This window comes from Lissotriton vulgaris, chromosome 8, assembly GCF_964263255.1.
Source record: "Lissotriton vulgaris chromosome 8, aLisVul1.2, whole genome shotgun sequence".
NCBI lineage: Eukaryota > Metazoa > Chordata > Amphibia > Caudata > Salamandridae > Lissotriton > Lissotriton vulgaris.
Window position 1 is genome coordinate 199,410,843 of NC_141696.1, and position 15,549 is coordinate 199,426,391.

General features: G+C 41.4%; 1 protein-coding gene across 1 annotated transcript in view; it reads left to right on the forward strand.

Annotated features, from left to right (window-relative positions):
- TMEM135 (transmembrane protein 135) overlaps window positions 1-15,549 on the forward strand; it is a 1,155,226-nt gene that overhangs the window by 798,020 nt on the left and 341,657 nt on the right. The window lies entirely within an intron of this gene.

Here is a 15,549-nt window from a genome sequence, read left to right on the forward strand (position 1 = left end):
CAGCAAACTGATTTCTAGAAACACTGTTTTACCCCTTTCACGTCCCTGGCTTTTCCACACCAGTGACTTTGTGACTCCATGCTTCTTGCGTGGAATGTCACGAAAAGTAACTAACATCAGGACACCTGGGCGCAACCTATAAAGGCACTACGAGTGTAACTTACAGTGCAGACGATGCCAATGAGCTACGTAGAGCTCACGGACACCACCTGCCGGTGCGCTGGGGTAGAGCTCGGGAAAACATTTCTGATTCCTGGGGGTAATTCAAAAGTAAAGAATCTGCTGCTAAATAGAGTCTATCAGTTAAGGCTTATGCAGTGGTGAGTAACTTGTTCATCTAAACCCCTCCACTGGCTCCCTATCCACAAACGAGGCCTCTTCCAGCTCCTCACACACACATAAGAAGTATTACATAATCAAGGCCCAGCATACTTCAACAGCCGAATATATTACCTGACACCTCTGCTCGGCCAGCTTTCTCCTTGCCCATGTCCACCACATCTGTTGAACCAGGGTTGGGGAATGCTCCTTTTCTTACCTGGCCTTCAAATTCTGGAACAACCTCTCCATACAAATCAGAGCCGCCAGCTCCATCTTTGAATTCCACTACAAACTGAAAATCTGGCTCTGCCACTAGGCTTTAGCGGTATACACCTGTTACAACGCATTTTTTACAACGCACTACTGTTACAACGCATCTATTACAACGCAGATACTGTTACAACTCATGTTTTTACAACGCATTTTTTTACAACGCAGGTACCTTTACAACGCATACCATTACAACGTAAGTATTGGTAAGTATATAATTATATTTTAAATGTTATATGTTTGGGGTAAAGGGGTATTTTTAGGGTTTAGGGTCAGTTTTGGGTTTTAGGGTAAAGGGGTATTTTTAGGGTTCAGGGTCAGTTTTCAGTTTTTGGGTAAAGGGGTATTTTTAGGGTTCAGGGTCAGTTTTGGGTTTTAGGGTAAAGGGGTATTTTTAGGGTTCAGGGTCAGTTTTCAGTTTTTGGGTAAAGGGGTATTTTTAGGGTTCAGGGTCAGTTTTTAGTTTTTGGGTAAAGGGGTATTTTTAGGGTTCAGGGTCAGTTTTTAGTTTTTGGGTAAAGGGATATTTTTAGGGTTTAGGGTCAGTTTTGGGTTTTAGGGTAAAGGGGTATTTTTAGGGTTCAGGGTCAGTTTTCAGTTTTTGGGTAAAGGGGTATTTTTAGGGTTCAGGGTCAGTTTTGGGTTTTAGGGTAAAGGGGTATTTTTAGGGTTCAGGGTCAGTTTTCAGTTTTTGGGTAAAGGGGTATTTTTAGGGTTCAGGGTCAGTTTTTAGTTTTTGGGTAAAGGGGTATTTTTAGGGTTCAGGGTCAGTTTTTAGTTTTTGGGTAAAGGGATATTTTTAGGGTTCAGGGTCAGTTTTTAGTTTTTGGGTAAAGGGGTATTTTTAGGGTTCAGGGTCAGTTTTCAGTTTTTGGGTAAAGGGGTATTTTTAGGGTTCAGGGTCAGTTTTTAGTTTTTGGGTAAAGGGGTATTTTTAGGGTTCAGGGTCAGTTTTTAGTTTTTGGGTAAAGGGGTATTTTTAGGGTTCAGGGTCAGTTTTTAGTTTTTGGGTAAAGGGGTATTTTTAGGGTTCAGGGTCAGTTTTTAGTTTTTGGGTAAAGGGGTATTTTTAGGGTTCAGGGTCAGTTTTTAGTTTTTGGGTAAAGGGGTATTTTTAGGGTTCAGGGTCAGTTTTTAGTTTTTGGGTAAAGGGGTATTTTTAGGGTTCAGGGTCAGTTTTCAGTTTTTGGGTAAAGGGGTATTTTTAGGGTTCAGGGTCAGTTTTTAGTTTTTGGGTAAAGGGGTATTTTTAGGGTTCAGGGTCAGTTTTTAGTTTTTGGGTAAAGGGGTATTTTTAGGGTTCAGGGTCAGTTTTTAGTTTTTGGGTAAAGGGGTATTTTTAGGGTTCAGGGTCAGTTTTTAGTTTTTGGGTAAAGGGGTATTTTTAGGGTTCAGGGTCAGTTTTCAGTTTTTGGGTAAAGGGGTATTTTTAGGGTTTAGGGTCAGTTTTTAGTTTTTGGGTAAAGGGGTATTTTTAGGGTTCAGGGTAAGTTTTTAGTTTTTAGGTGAAAAGGGGTATTTTTAGGGTTCAGGGCCAGTTTTTAGTTTTTGGGTAAAGGGGTATTTTTAGGGTTCAGGGTCAGTTTTTAGTTTTTGGGAAAAGGGGTATTTTTAGGGTTCAGGGTCAGTTTTTAGTTTTTGGAGTACAGGGGTACAGGGTAAAAATAAATTAAAATTAATTTTAAATTAAATTAATTAATTGAAAATAAATTAAATTAAATTACATTAAATTATTTTTGGGGTTGAGGGTCAGTTTTGAGTTTCTGGGGTACAGGGGTACAGGGTAAAAATAAAGTAAAATTAATTTTAAATTAAATTAATTAATTGAAATTAAATTAAATTAAATTACATTACATTATATTTTTGAAAATTAATTTACGATTATAATATTAATATTAATATATACTTACCAATACTTACGTTGTAATGGTATGCGTTGTAAAGGTACCTGCGTTGTAAAAAAATGCGTTGTAAATACATGAGTTGTAACAGTATTCGCGTTGTAAAAGATGCGTTGTAACGGTATGCGTTGTTACAGTCCGCGTTGTAACATCATATATCCGGCTTTAGCCAGGGCCACACCACCATTCTTAGCCGTCAGGATACCTTCCCGGGTGATATGCACACTGTACAAAGAAGCATCACATAACGTCAATCATTTTACACCAGAGCCTGCAAATGTTATGATATTTCAGTTTTATGAGACGAGTTTCAATCTTTTATTTGTATGATTAGGGTATTTTGAGACCCTGGGGAACAAAGAGATTTTGTTTGTAGTTTCCTTTTCAATATAATTTTACGTTTTATTCATGCTTTTATCACCAACAGCAACAATAGTGACATATAATTTGACCTGCTGACAGTCCAGCACTGCAGCGTCTGCTGTCTGGACTCGAACGACTCCTTGATGAGCGGCTGCAACACACCATACTAGCTGGCGGCACAATATTAACCCCGGGCGGAGACCAGCCCCGGGCCCGCGGAGTGCCTCCTTCATTTTCCGCAGAGAACGTGTAGACGGCAAATCTCCGCACACTCCGCAGCGGAGCGAAGATGGCAAAACACCGCCTCCACCTCCCCTGATTATCAAGTAAATCTACATTACGTACTAGTAAATTAAAACCTCTTACCTGGAGAAGTGTGGCTCAATGGTTAGAGCGGCAGACCCTGATGCAGAGGTTTAGCCCGGGACCAGTGTTCAATTCCCCGCCTCGGTGGGTCTTCGGCTCAAAAATTCCACGGACCTGATAATTCTCGCCGCGGTGCCTATTCCAATCATGGAGTCCCACTCTGCAACTCTGGGCAATAGCTTGCTTAATCTCCACAACGGCCCCCACAACGCTAAGGATGCCTGGCCTCCACCTTGGGGGTGCCCAGGAGTGGACACCTCACAGGGAAAGCCAGGATGGGTTCCACAGCGGTATTCGTACAAGCGCCTTGAGACCCTTGCGGGTGAGTAGTGCGCTATACAAGTATCAATTTACATTTACATATTTACATTTAGATGCGGCATTCCCAGGCTGCCCCCCTCCACTTCCTCGCAGTATCGGTAATCCTTGAGAAAACTGCCCATGCATGCGCAGTTTTCTCAAGGGTTGCGTTGTACATCTGGCCCGTACATCTGGTACCTCCAGTAGTAAATGCTTGCACCGTTGAGTCAAAGACCGGTGGATACGCATGGTGGTCATCCTGGACATTTTTGGGTTGCTTTAGTAGAAACAAAACAGATTCCTGAAAACCCATTTTCATGAATGTATTTGGGCAGAGAACGAGACCAGCACGTGGATTCTAACATAGAAAATAGGAGCAGGGGTTCAACGTTGCTGCTCTCTGCACAGCTGCAATCGTCCTCTTTTTCACAACCCTAATTCACCACCAGGGGAGCAATACTTAAGATGACTGAATATGGCATGTAACTTTTTTCATTTATGGAAAGTTAGAAGTTGGTGACTAAAATTATTAGCTCCTCTTGCTACACTGCCCAACCACCATCTGACAATCATGGTACAACCCCATCCCAGTCTTCTGCTTCAGCCTTCCACATTCCATCTACCCAGCAATACCTATTTGAAAGCTTCACTGTGCATATTGTTTTCAGATGCTTGCTCTCTTTAGCTTTTGATTCCCTTACAAACCTTATACAACCGGTCTCTCTTTTTCTGCTTCGTACGCATGGAAAGTATGACATTGGCTCTGCTGCAGACAAGGAAATTAGCCCATTTGACTGTTGTTGGTAAAATTAATCAATTATCAGGTGTCAGTGGTCCCCTCATGGCTCTGGGCACGGTGCTACTGCACCTGCTGTACCAATGGTAGCAAACTCTACGCCTATCAGATTATATAACTGTAGTCAACCGGATAGTAGAATAGGCTTCCTTCTGAGATACATCTGTTCCCTGTCTTAACATTGTTTAACCCCTTCACTGCGGTGGCTATTCCGCCGCAGTGCTAAGGGGGCGGGCCGGCCGCATGCTGGTGACGGAACCGCTCCGTCATCAGCCACGGTTGGGCTGTGCTCATGACGGAGCGGTTCCGTCATGGCCCCGCCCGCTCAATAGAGCGCACCGCGCAGGCGCGGCGGCCGGGCCATTACGGAACCGCTCCGTCATCAGCACAGCGCCACCGCAGCTGATGACGGAGCGGTTCCGTCATCAGCATAGAAAGGGTTAAGAGTTTGGCGCTTGGGAGGAATGGCTTTTGCTTTCACTTTCATGTCTCTTGCTCTAGAACAGAGATACTCAAAGTAGGGCCCAGGGGTCGCATGCCGCCCTCCTGACCTTTAGTTGCAGCCCCTTGGTGAACAGACAGAGCAGAAAAGAAGGTGTCCTAGACAACTTATCTTTAGGAACACTTTTAGTTTTAAATACAACTTGCACTAAACATGTAAATTATAAAACTCTCTGTAAACTACAAAAAGTGTACTTTATTAGCATGCATGAGTGTTTTACCTAGTAGATCAGATTATATCACTGCATTGAGAGGCACTTATTAGCAGTGATATTTTTGCAATTCATGCTGACCACATTCTGAAAACAGTGCCATTAGTGAACCAAGAGGCAAGTCATTTGTCAGGTGCACCTTATGCGCAGCCTTGATTGCTTTATAATTGGAACAACATTATAGTTTATTAAATAAAACCCAAGAGAAGGTTTTGTACAGCACACATCCTGAACTTGTATATTTCAAGGAGCTATCATATGTGACAATGAAGAAATAGGATGCAAAGTGAAATTAGCCAATTGACTAGGATCACACAATTTCGTCAAGTGGGGAAGTCAGGACTGATACCAGGTTTTCTGGTTTTATATTTTGCAATTCAGCTGCCAGAGGAGTATCTCTTTCACGTTGAACATTAGAAGTTAATGCTTTGACTTTAATACTTTGTGCCGGAGAATAGAATGTTCGTGGCAAACAGAACTCATGTGAAGGCTCGGCTCGTTGTCCTCTCCATGCATCTGCTTCGCATCCCCCAACGCCCACATTTCATCAACCAGAGCCTCGCATTGCTGGCATCAGTGCGGCCCTTGGGCATGCCACAAACAGTACTTTGCGGTCCAAGGGAAATGTTTGCGAGTACCCATGCTCTAGAATGATTTTTTATAACTCTACCAAAATATATGTGCCTGGTTTTACATTTTAATTTATTCGTAATTTCTTTTTTTTATTTTAATAATATTATATTTGTTCTTTTCCATTCTTTAAGTATTTTTGAAAGAAGTTATTTGCAAATTTATGTCAAAGCAATTAAAATGAAGCCGGGAGCAAAGTTGGCTAAACAGTCGACAGATGTAAAGCGGTAGTGATTTGAATATAGGTGTTTGTGTCTTTTTTTTAAGTGGTTTCTGAGTGCTTATAAACTCTGCCATTGTTTGTGATTAAAAGCTTACCTGAGGTTTTACGCTTCACCATGTAGGTTTGAGCCACCTGCTAAGTGGGCATTTTTTTGTTTTATCACCTGCGTCTCCTTTACTTAGCTTTCCAAATAGAAACACGACACAATGCCACACGTTCACTATCCCTGCTTTCTAAGTGCCAGTGTTCTTTAGAATAAATTATTGTCTTTGTGGGAAAATTTGTTTTTTTCTTTAACTTGATCAATATCATATGAGGCGAATCCTTTTTGCTGATTTGGCTGATTGTGTCTTTTCGTGTCAGTTTGAAACCCTTATCCATATATTAGCACGACTAGAGTGCACCACAAATCCTTGAGTTTTTAGAGTAAAACGTGAACTGCAGATGTGCAACAACACGTTTACTGGGGCTTTTCAGTGACCAGGGGTTTGCAACAGTCCACAAACTGCAGTGGCTAACTATGCGTTTTAAGTATGTTCTTAACTTTGCCCTCATCCTTTTATATCTCTGTGGTTTTGATTGTGGTTTATGACAGATTGTATATTCAGTATTTAACGATTCTGGTAGAACAACATAACCCTATTTTATTTATTTCTGTGTTAGACTTCTTGTTGTGTTGGGAAGTGCTTCAAACTTTATAATGTTTTTAAAACAGATCATATGAGCTTGAAGAGTGTATTCGTGCTGTTTAGGGTGACTGTCTTGCCCATAAATTTACTTTAAAATTTGAAATTCATTTTCTACTGTTGGAACCAGCTGCTGAAAGGTGCAGTTGTTTTTTGCTGGTGTGATGTCATAACAGTGGAAAGCCACTTCTTGTCTTTTGCTTCATTATGCAAGCCCTTCCTTTCTGTCAGTGCATCCAGCTTCAGTACAGTTAACGTCCTGTCATTTTGCAAAGTCTAACCTGCACAAGTGTGAAGGCCTTTCAGGCAGGGACGTTGCTAGTAAGAACCTCTATCTTTCAGCACTAGCACTTTGCAGTGCGTTCATTTGCTGAGACTGGGTACGGGTTGGGAAGAGGGTCTGTCAGATCTACAAGGAATCCCCTGCATGTATGGAACATGTGGTAGCATCCTACTTTCATGAAGTAGATCAGTGTTCCTCAAAGTCGGTCTTGGAGGGCTGGATCCATGCCAGATTTGTAAGACTACTACATTTATCTAAATGTGGATATGCTAAAAATCTGGAATGGATCCAGCGCCCCAGAACTGACTTAGGAGAACCCTGAAGTAGACAACAGATGCTGCTTCCTAGCTGTGGTCCTGACATTTTCCTTACTGCCTGTAGAGCTATTTCCAGTGATCCAGATCTTTCGGTGAAAATTGACCAGTGGTGGACCTTTTTCCCATTTTAGACGTTCACATTGGCAGAGAAGAATTTCTTTATTTAATTTTACTCAACAATGCCACTTCTAGATTTGCCTTACCTGTTTTAATATGATAACTACTGTGTTTTCTTCAGGTCTTTTTTGATTCTGAGACATTGAATGGCCTTAAAAATTAGCAATTTCTCTAGCCTCCATGCTTTGAAGCTTACCACTGGAAGCCTTTTAATGCTCATTCAGTGATATGTATTAACATTGAGGCAAACAACCCTGAGGTCTGCTCAAGTGAGCTCCAACACTGGATTTGACACATGCAAATCAAGGCTGTATGACCCGTCTGCAAAAAATATATCTATTCCCTTGTGCAAGAGTGTATGGAGACCAAAGTGCACCTTTTCTACAGAGGAATGCGATCCCAAATTCTACGGCATACTATTCATCATGGGAGGGTTCTATGTTCCCCACTCAAAGGCCAAATGTAGACTCCGCCCCCCCAGATACAGTGACATTTAAGTCTCATTGTGATGGTCAGAACAGGGGGACACTCCGTAAACATTTAGCGCTGGATGGCCAGGAAAATGGCAGTATGTCCTCTTTACAAAAACATCTAACATAACTTAACACATTGTTCTCTAATTAATTCACCATTCTTTTCTTTAACAGAAATACTAGATTGCTGGTGCCCGTGACTGTGTATCTTAGGCAATTTATGTAATCCTTTACTTTATTTGTCCGATTCTCAGTAAAAAATATCCCCGATGATGTGAAAAAAAATAATCCTGGAGAACACGATTAATTTGGTTATTGTGATAGTTATTTTAGATGCAAGCAATCTGGGAAAGGGGCATCAGAGTTATCCCTTGGTTAAAATAAATAAGGGAAAATCGGAGCTTCTCCCTTTCTCTCCTAAAAATCTATATAGTGAAAAACATGGCATTTATAATTTTTGGATTATTTGTACTTCTCATATTTTTTTAAATAGCCTATATCATTATGTGCTGTGTGTACCATTTTTTCTGGAAATGGCAATTAAGTCTGTTAAGGTAAATCATTCGATTTCACCAATTGCATAACTCCAAATTGCATTTTTGAAACGATAGAGCAGATTGTTGCTTACAGAACTACTGCCAGTACTACATCAATTCCAAGTTATTCTTTGCCTTTTATAAACATGTATTAACTTTTTTTGATGTGGACTATTCCAGTTAAGCTGTTGTATTACCATGGGCAGGTTTGACAAGATTTTTTACGTGATTTTCTACAACATGCGGAGCTTTAGTTATGAAAATCAAAAGGGCTGGTCTGGCAAGGTGCACCTTAAATCCCAGAATCCATACTTAAAAGATCTTCTTTACTATTGATCCTCATTGCTAAAAAGGAAGAACAAAGTGAATTGGGCATTCTCTGGCTTTGCCTCAATGCTCTGGGGAAGAAGACACAAAAAGGACTGAATCTAATGACCGTTCACATGGAGGACCTACTTGTTTAAATACCACTCCCACTGCTAGCCATTTCAGAGTCTATCTTCTTACATTTGGGGCCGTCATGGTTTGTGTTTGCTTGGATCTCGTTGGTCCATATATTGTGGATATGTCATATGACATTCCTGCAGTCTATAAATTGCTTTGCTGCCCCCCTGTTGAGAATGATGTCTAGACAAGCACTAGCGCCTGGATACCCTCATGGGTGATAACCCACGCTGTAGAAATTCTGATTGATTGCAAAATAAAAATTGGCAGCTACTTTATACGGGTATTGAGGCTAAATTAGGGTATATGACAATCATAATTCAGAAAACCTTCAGACAAACCCTTCTCCGGATTGCTGGCTCTGTTTTGGATCTCACTCTCAACAAATACACCGCTAACAATGAATGGAGGTGTGGCTAATGACTACGTTGCTAAATTTTGAACCTAGATTATTGGATCCTAAACCCAATTTTTCTGAGGCATTATATGATTCCAAGTAATTCACTTCATAACACTGTGTTGGAATGTGTGAGCATGTAGCAATGCTGGTAAAAGAAAATACAAGACCCTGTATAGTGCATAGAAATCTAACATCCTTTTAATGCAAAAAATAAATAAAACAGGAGTTCATCAAAATAAGCAAGGCAATTGCCATTTCAGTGAACCAAAGCATCGCCCAGGATCAGTTGGAGTATATAATGGTAACAACTCCTATGAATCCTTTGTAGTTTTCGTAGCCGTAATGTTAGAGGTCCTAGGTACAGGTCATTTGCGTAATCTACCAGCGATATTACTAGGGTCCTGTAGTGTCCGATGGGTACCCCAGGTGAGGGTAGGTGCCTCCTAGTGTCCGAATTGTATAGAAAGCAGTCCTAGTTATTTGTTTAACATTTGAAGTAATGATAGATCTTAGTTTGTGATCACTCTGAGGTTTCTTAATGCATATTGTGTGGTTTGTGGCGCCTCCAGTTCTGTGGGACTCCTGGTTGTAGGTTGGTAGCTGTTAAGTTGCCTACATGCCATGTTCTCAGTTTTTGCAGAGTTTACTTTCAGATGATTGGTCATGATCCGTTCATTTGTGGCACAAAGGTACTCGTTGAGTGCAGATGTTTCTGTATCCTTATGAGTTTCCAGTTTTAGGATAATCTGTGTGTCATCTTCGTAGCTGTACCAAGTGGTTGTGAGTAATCTGATACGGTCCAGTAAATGTTTGAGGTCAGTGGCGGCTGGTGAGTTTTGAAAAGTGGTGAGGCGTAAAATGATTGTTATACTGCACCGTAGTGAGCGAGCGTAGCGAGCGAGCCCGAACAACCTAAGGGGGGTTTGAAGGGGTTCTCCCCCTGAGAAAATTGTGAAAAAAACTGTGGACAAATGGTGCGCTTCAAGCAAATTTGAGACAGCAGGAAGGTTAATAAAGCAATTGTGAAAGTGCAGTTATTACGTTAATAAAGAGTTGTCTTCTACTCTACATCCTTTTTACTCTTTAAACCTACTTATTCAGCGTGCTTCAGTTGTGGACATGCTGGCATCTACATGTCTTGCTGTACACCCACCGGAACTCTATTGATACTTGACCACTGTGCACAGTCGCTTTATGCTGCTGCTACCTTTAAATCACATGTATACTTCTTACCATCATACTAGACACATGTATATATCTCCAGACATCAGGGAATGTTCAGCAATGTTATTCAACACAAACATACTTTCACTCAGTAATTCCTAGTTACATCATCATTTAAATCTGTTATGACAGTATTTGTTTTCATTTCTTTAAAAAAAGGAGAAGTGTAAAATATTCAAACTTTAATGGCCAATGCATTACCGGCCCCCTGGCCCTTCTTCAGGGGATTGAATCTACAACAAACAAAATCCAACCTTTAATTAAATTAATTACAATGCGCTGGGGATTGTCAAATAAAATCACATGATAGATAACAATAATTACATGCACATGTACTGTTGCAAGCTGATAAAATAAGAAAAACGCTGGTGAATATAAAAAGACCATGAGACCAAAGTGAAAGACAGGCTTAGTGTGAAGGGAAAACCTCAATATATTCTTCAAAAGAGCTCTTCCTTATGTGTACACAACCACTCATCACCAACAGCATGATCAATCTGTTAAAACATGCACAGGCACCTCAAAGGTGGTCAAAATAATCAAAAGAACTGTGCCGCGGCACCTTCAGTATGGAATGACACTTCGTTTAACCAAACATCCATGCTTAACTGTCCGGGAACTAGCTCTAAAGACTAAAAGCCAAGAAAGCACATGTTACTTAATGATAGCCATACGACCTTCTTGCTTGCCTGGCTCCCCCCACTCATTAAAAACACTCCTCCTCACCTGTAAACAACTATGCGTTAACCTGCCCCGATCTCCTCTGCACTCACTCAACTCAACTCCTGAAACCACAAACAAACATCACAAACTCAGTGTCACGGTTATTACACAACCATAAGCAATCCTTATAATTACCCCTCCCTCCACGTTACAGCGGGGCTTACCTCTATGTCTGCTCTCAAAGCCGCCATGAAATGCTCACAGTGCTTCCCCGATCGCACGACTGAACAACGCTGCGTGTTCCTTTACACTCCACGTGACCAGTACGTAAAGACCGATGATGGACTAAATGCAGAAGCCAACCTTACCTGTCTGTAGCCCTCACTGCGGGTGCCATATTTGAGATGGTGAAAATGACCAGATAACGTACTACCCACTCTACCTGACCTCATCATACCAAAGGGTAACGCTGCCACCTATCATGTCATTCCAAGTGAAACCACCCCTAATACCTCACATAAAAATGAAATCACACTAGAATGCGTCACGCACAGGTGCAGTGTTTACAGGCAGCCTCTAATGTGACAGACTGTGCTTTGGCAGTCCGTAGCGTGACAGTGTGTTTAGGCCTAGGGACATTCTGCCATGACTGTAAAATAATAACCTTTATAGTGCAGTCTGTGACATGACAGTCAGTTCAGGTACAGTGTTTATAGGCAGTCACAGTCTCTGGTGTCATAGTGTTTGTCGTGGTAGTCAGCAAAGTGACACTCTCCACAGGGGCATTGCATTGTGTGCAGTGATTATCACGTCAGCCAGTGAAATGGCAGTCAGTGCAGGGACAGAGTTCACAGGCAGTCTGTAATGTCAAAGTGTATGCCGGCCGGGGCAGTCATCAGTAGAGTGACAGTCTTCGTAGGGGCATTGCATGGTGTGCAGTGATTATCACATTTCCGCCTCTGACATGACAGTCAGTACTACAGCAGGTGCAGTGTTTATAGGCAGTTTCTGGTGTCACAGTGTGTGCCATGGCAGTCAGTAGAGTGGCAGTCTCTTCGTAGGGGCATTGCATTGTGTGCAGTGATTATCACGTCAGTCTGTGACACGACAACGAAATCAGTCTGTGAAACGACAGTCAGTGCAGGTACAGTGTTTACAGGAGGTCTGTAATGTCAGTGTGTGGCGTGGCAGTCATCAGTAGAGTGACAGTCTCCGTAGGGGCATTGCATGGTGTGCAGTGATTATCACATGTACGCCTGTGACACTACAGCCTGTAGCGGCCTTGCTATGATGGACATCCTCAGCTACCTCGGTGTTTGCAGGGGCAGCGCGTGCAGTGACAGTCCATGAAGTGACTCCGTGGCAGTCGCGTCCGGCATGACTTGGGGGTACGCGCGGGGAGCGTTTAATTAAATTAATAAAATAAAGACAAACTTACCAGGCATTTCCTCCGCCGGTCCTGTGTCGCATCACGTCTCCTCTCACAGACGTGGAATTAACTTTTCCCCGCTCTTTTGCTTGACTGGCAATTGGAAAATCATAAGACTGGATGCGACTGGGGGAGTCTACTCTGCTGTATCCTGCCATTCGACAGGGCATGGGGCGACTGTATGTCACCGCTCGAGCAGAATCCTATCTTCAGACTCCTGCTTTACACTAGGCATGCATAGCATACCTAATGTGATGTCAATGGAGGCGGGTGCTGAAATAAGAGGCGCTCTTCTCGCAGATGTGCATTGGAGTCTGGACTCCTGCTGCTCTCGCCTGCGTGCGATGTGCGTTTGTTGTTGACTCTTCTCATACGCACTTGAGGCTGTGAAGCAGCTGCCAGCACAGGCCAGAAATGTAAACAGACGAATTGTCAAAGCTGTCAATTTATCTGCTTACATTTCTTGCTGCCCGATTAGTGAGCAGTTTTTCTTGTTGATTGCCTAGTGAGACGCTTCCCCGCCGCCCCTATGGACCAGCCGCCACTGTTTGAGGTATATATTGAACAGTAGTGGATATTTTTTAATGTCATGGAATGCTAAAGTGCATGGCATAAGGTTGTGTAATTGATTTCCTAAAATCAGTCTTACTGCCAAACAGTCAAGACTGAAACACCGAATTGATGGTAGCAACACCTTTTTTTTTTTATCTCTTTCGGTCTTAAAAGTATTTGCACAATCCAGGTAAGTATTTGCACATCTTTTGAAGCTCTTAATTCTGCTTTCTGCGCAGACACCTGGAGGAAATTGCAATTTCCAACTACGGAGTTTGAACAATTTGCTCAATTTCTCACTTTTAGTCTGATTTAATTGTTTGTGGCACTTTCCTCTGTAAACCACAGACCAGTAATGTAAATTTTAAATAATTTTACTGGAAGAACAGGTATGCATGCTAACACTATACGGAAAACCTTAAATCTACGAACCCCTGCCGTAGGTTTTCTGCACTAGTGGCCAAATGTACCATTGCAAACCAGGGACATACAATTTGTGCAACACAGGTTTATGAATGGAAATGCAGTTTACAATGCGATCTATGTACTAACAAGTCGCTTTGCAAATTGATCATTCATAGAAGGTCGCAAAACTACCTGCCCTATGAATATTAATTAGGCAGGTTGCAATTTGCGACCACTTGTGATTGGATGCCAGTGCATGGTAATGTGGTCTCCATCCATGCATTTACTTGAAGGAACCAGTGCTGCTTTTCAATAAATATATATTCCCCTTTTTTAAAAACATAAGGGGGAGAAGGCCAGGATAAGGAATAAGTCTATGATTTCCATTTCCTTTAGAAATGCATGAATTGAGATTTGGGCGACTTAGAGAAGAGCTCAAGAATCAGTTCATGCTGTGTGTGATTTTGGGAGATCTTTAGATACTCTGCTTGAATTTGACCCTGTGATAACATGGTGAGAGAAGAACTGGCCCCACAGAACCAGTGTTGGCTTATTATTTGTTGGTAAAGCAACAATGTCCCTATCGCAGAGTAAATACAGAAAACCCAACACTAGGATAGTATTATGTTTATCAGAACTCAGAAGAGAACTAGTACCATCATGTCAAAAGCATAATATCCAAGAACAGGTGGATGTATGTATTAATAACTTTTTATGAAACAAAATAGGCTTCTGAAAATACAGGGTTTATTCAGTACAGTACATTGTTTTTATACATCAAATCAATATCATAAAAACACATATTAAAATACAATTTAAAATTTCCTGTAACCAGGAAAACAATGGTTTGGAGCGAAACAATGGTTTTGGAAAAAAACAGTTGTCGACACAGTGTTTCGTTCTTTTGCTTTAAAACACCTTCTTCAGGACAGTTTTTCTGAATGGTAAGAAACATACAATTAATCACATTATATTTATTGACAGCGACCTTTTCTTTAAAGAACTTAAGTGAAAGTTTGACATGGTACAGTTACAAGGTGCACTCTTTTAGGCATGCCTTTTTTTTTATAAAACAATTCTGAGCTCAAACAAACGTTAAAAACATGACTACTACCTACGAAAAAAATGACACAATTATATGTCATTTATACACATGCATGTTTAATATCTACTGTGTGACACCTACTGATCTCTGGAGTCTTTAATAATCCATGGTATTTACATACCTCAATGTAACACAGGCTTATTATTTGTGCCAATGAGGATTGATTTTGTGGCAAAAATGGGCTGAACGGGTAGTGTATTAAATAATGTAGAGGACCACTGCATTGGCTAAGTAGGACTGAGGCAGGCCTACCTGCATTTAGGCAAGCGGAGTGGAGAGAATATTATATATCGGCGAAAGGTTTCTCGGTAGGGTTTGACGAGGAACAAACAGACTCGCACTCCAGTGATCCATGTATAAACAAATGTGTTTATTGGCTATATATCAGTCGCCAGTAGGTAGTTATAGTTAGAAACTAGTTTCCAAGGGAAAAGCATTTTTTGATTTGCTAATAACTTTGGCATCGTTTGACGAATCTTAGCGAAATTCTTCCAAAAAATGTCTATCCAGCTCAGCTCCTATCCTGAAAGTTTGGGGGTGATTCGTCAAGCGGGGGCTGAGAAAAATGGAGAGTCCCATAAAGTGTTTTCTCCATGTTAATTTCCATAGGAAACTTTAGCCAAGGCTACAGCCCGAACTGCTAAACAGAATTACAGCAAGTTTGGCAAATAGGTAGAGCTTGGTTCAGAAAGCAACCTGTTTTTTTTAAATGGCGTAAATCCGTTCAGTTGTTCCTGATAAATTGGTGTAAATCCATTCTGTGGTTGCTGAGAAATTCAAAAAATAAAAGCTTCAAAATCATTTTTCCATAGGAAATTTTAGCCAAGGCTACGGCCCGAACTGCTGAACGGAATTACACCAAAATTGGCAAAAAGGTAGTCCTTGCTTCAAAAAGGGACCTTTTTTTAAAAAACGGTGTAAATCCGTTCAGTAGTTGCTGAGAAAATCAAAAAATCTAAATATCGATATCTATGGCCGCGGTGGGTTTGGGACCCCTCCTCACCACGAGCTTAATTATAATTGGCTGCCAAC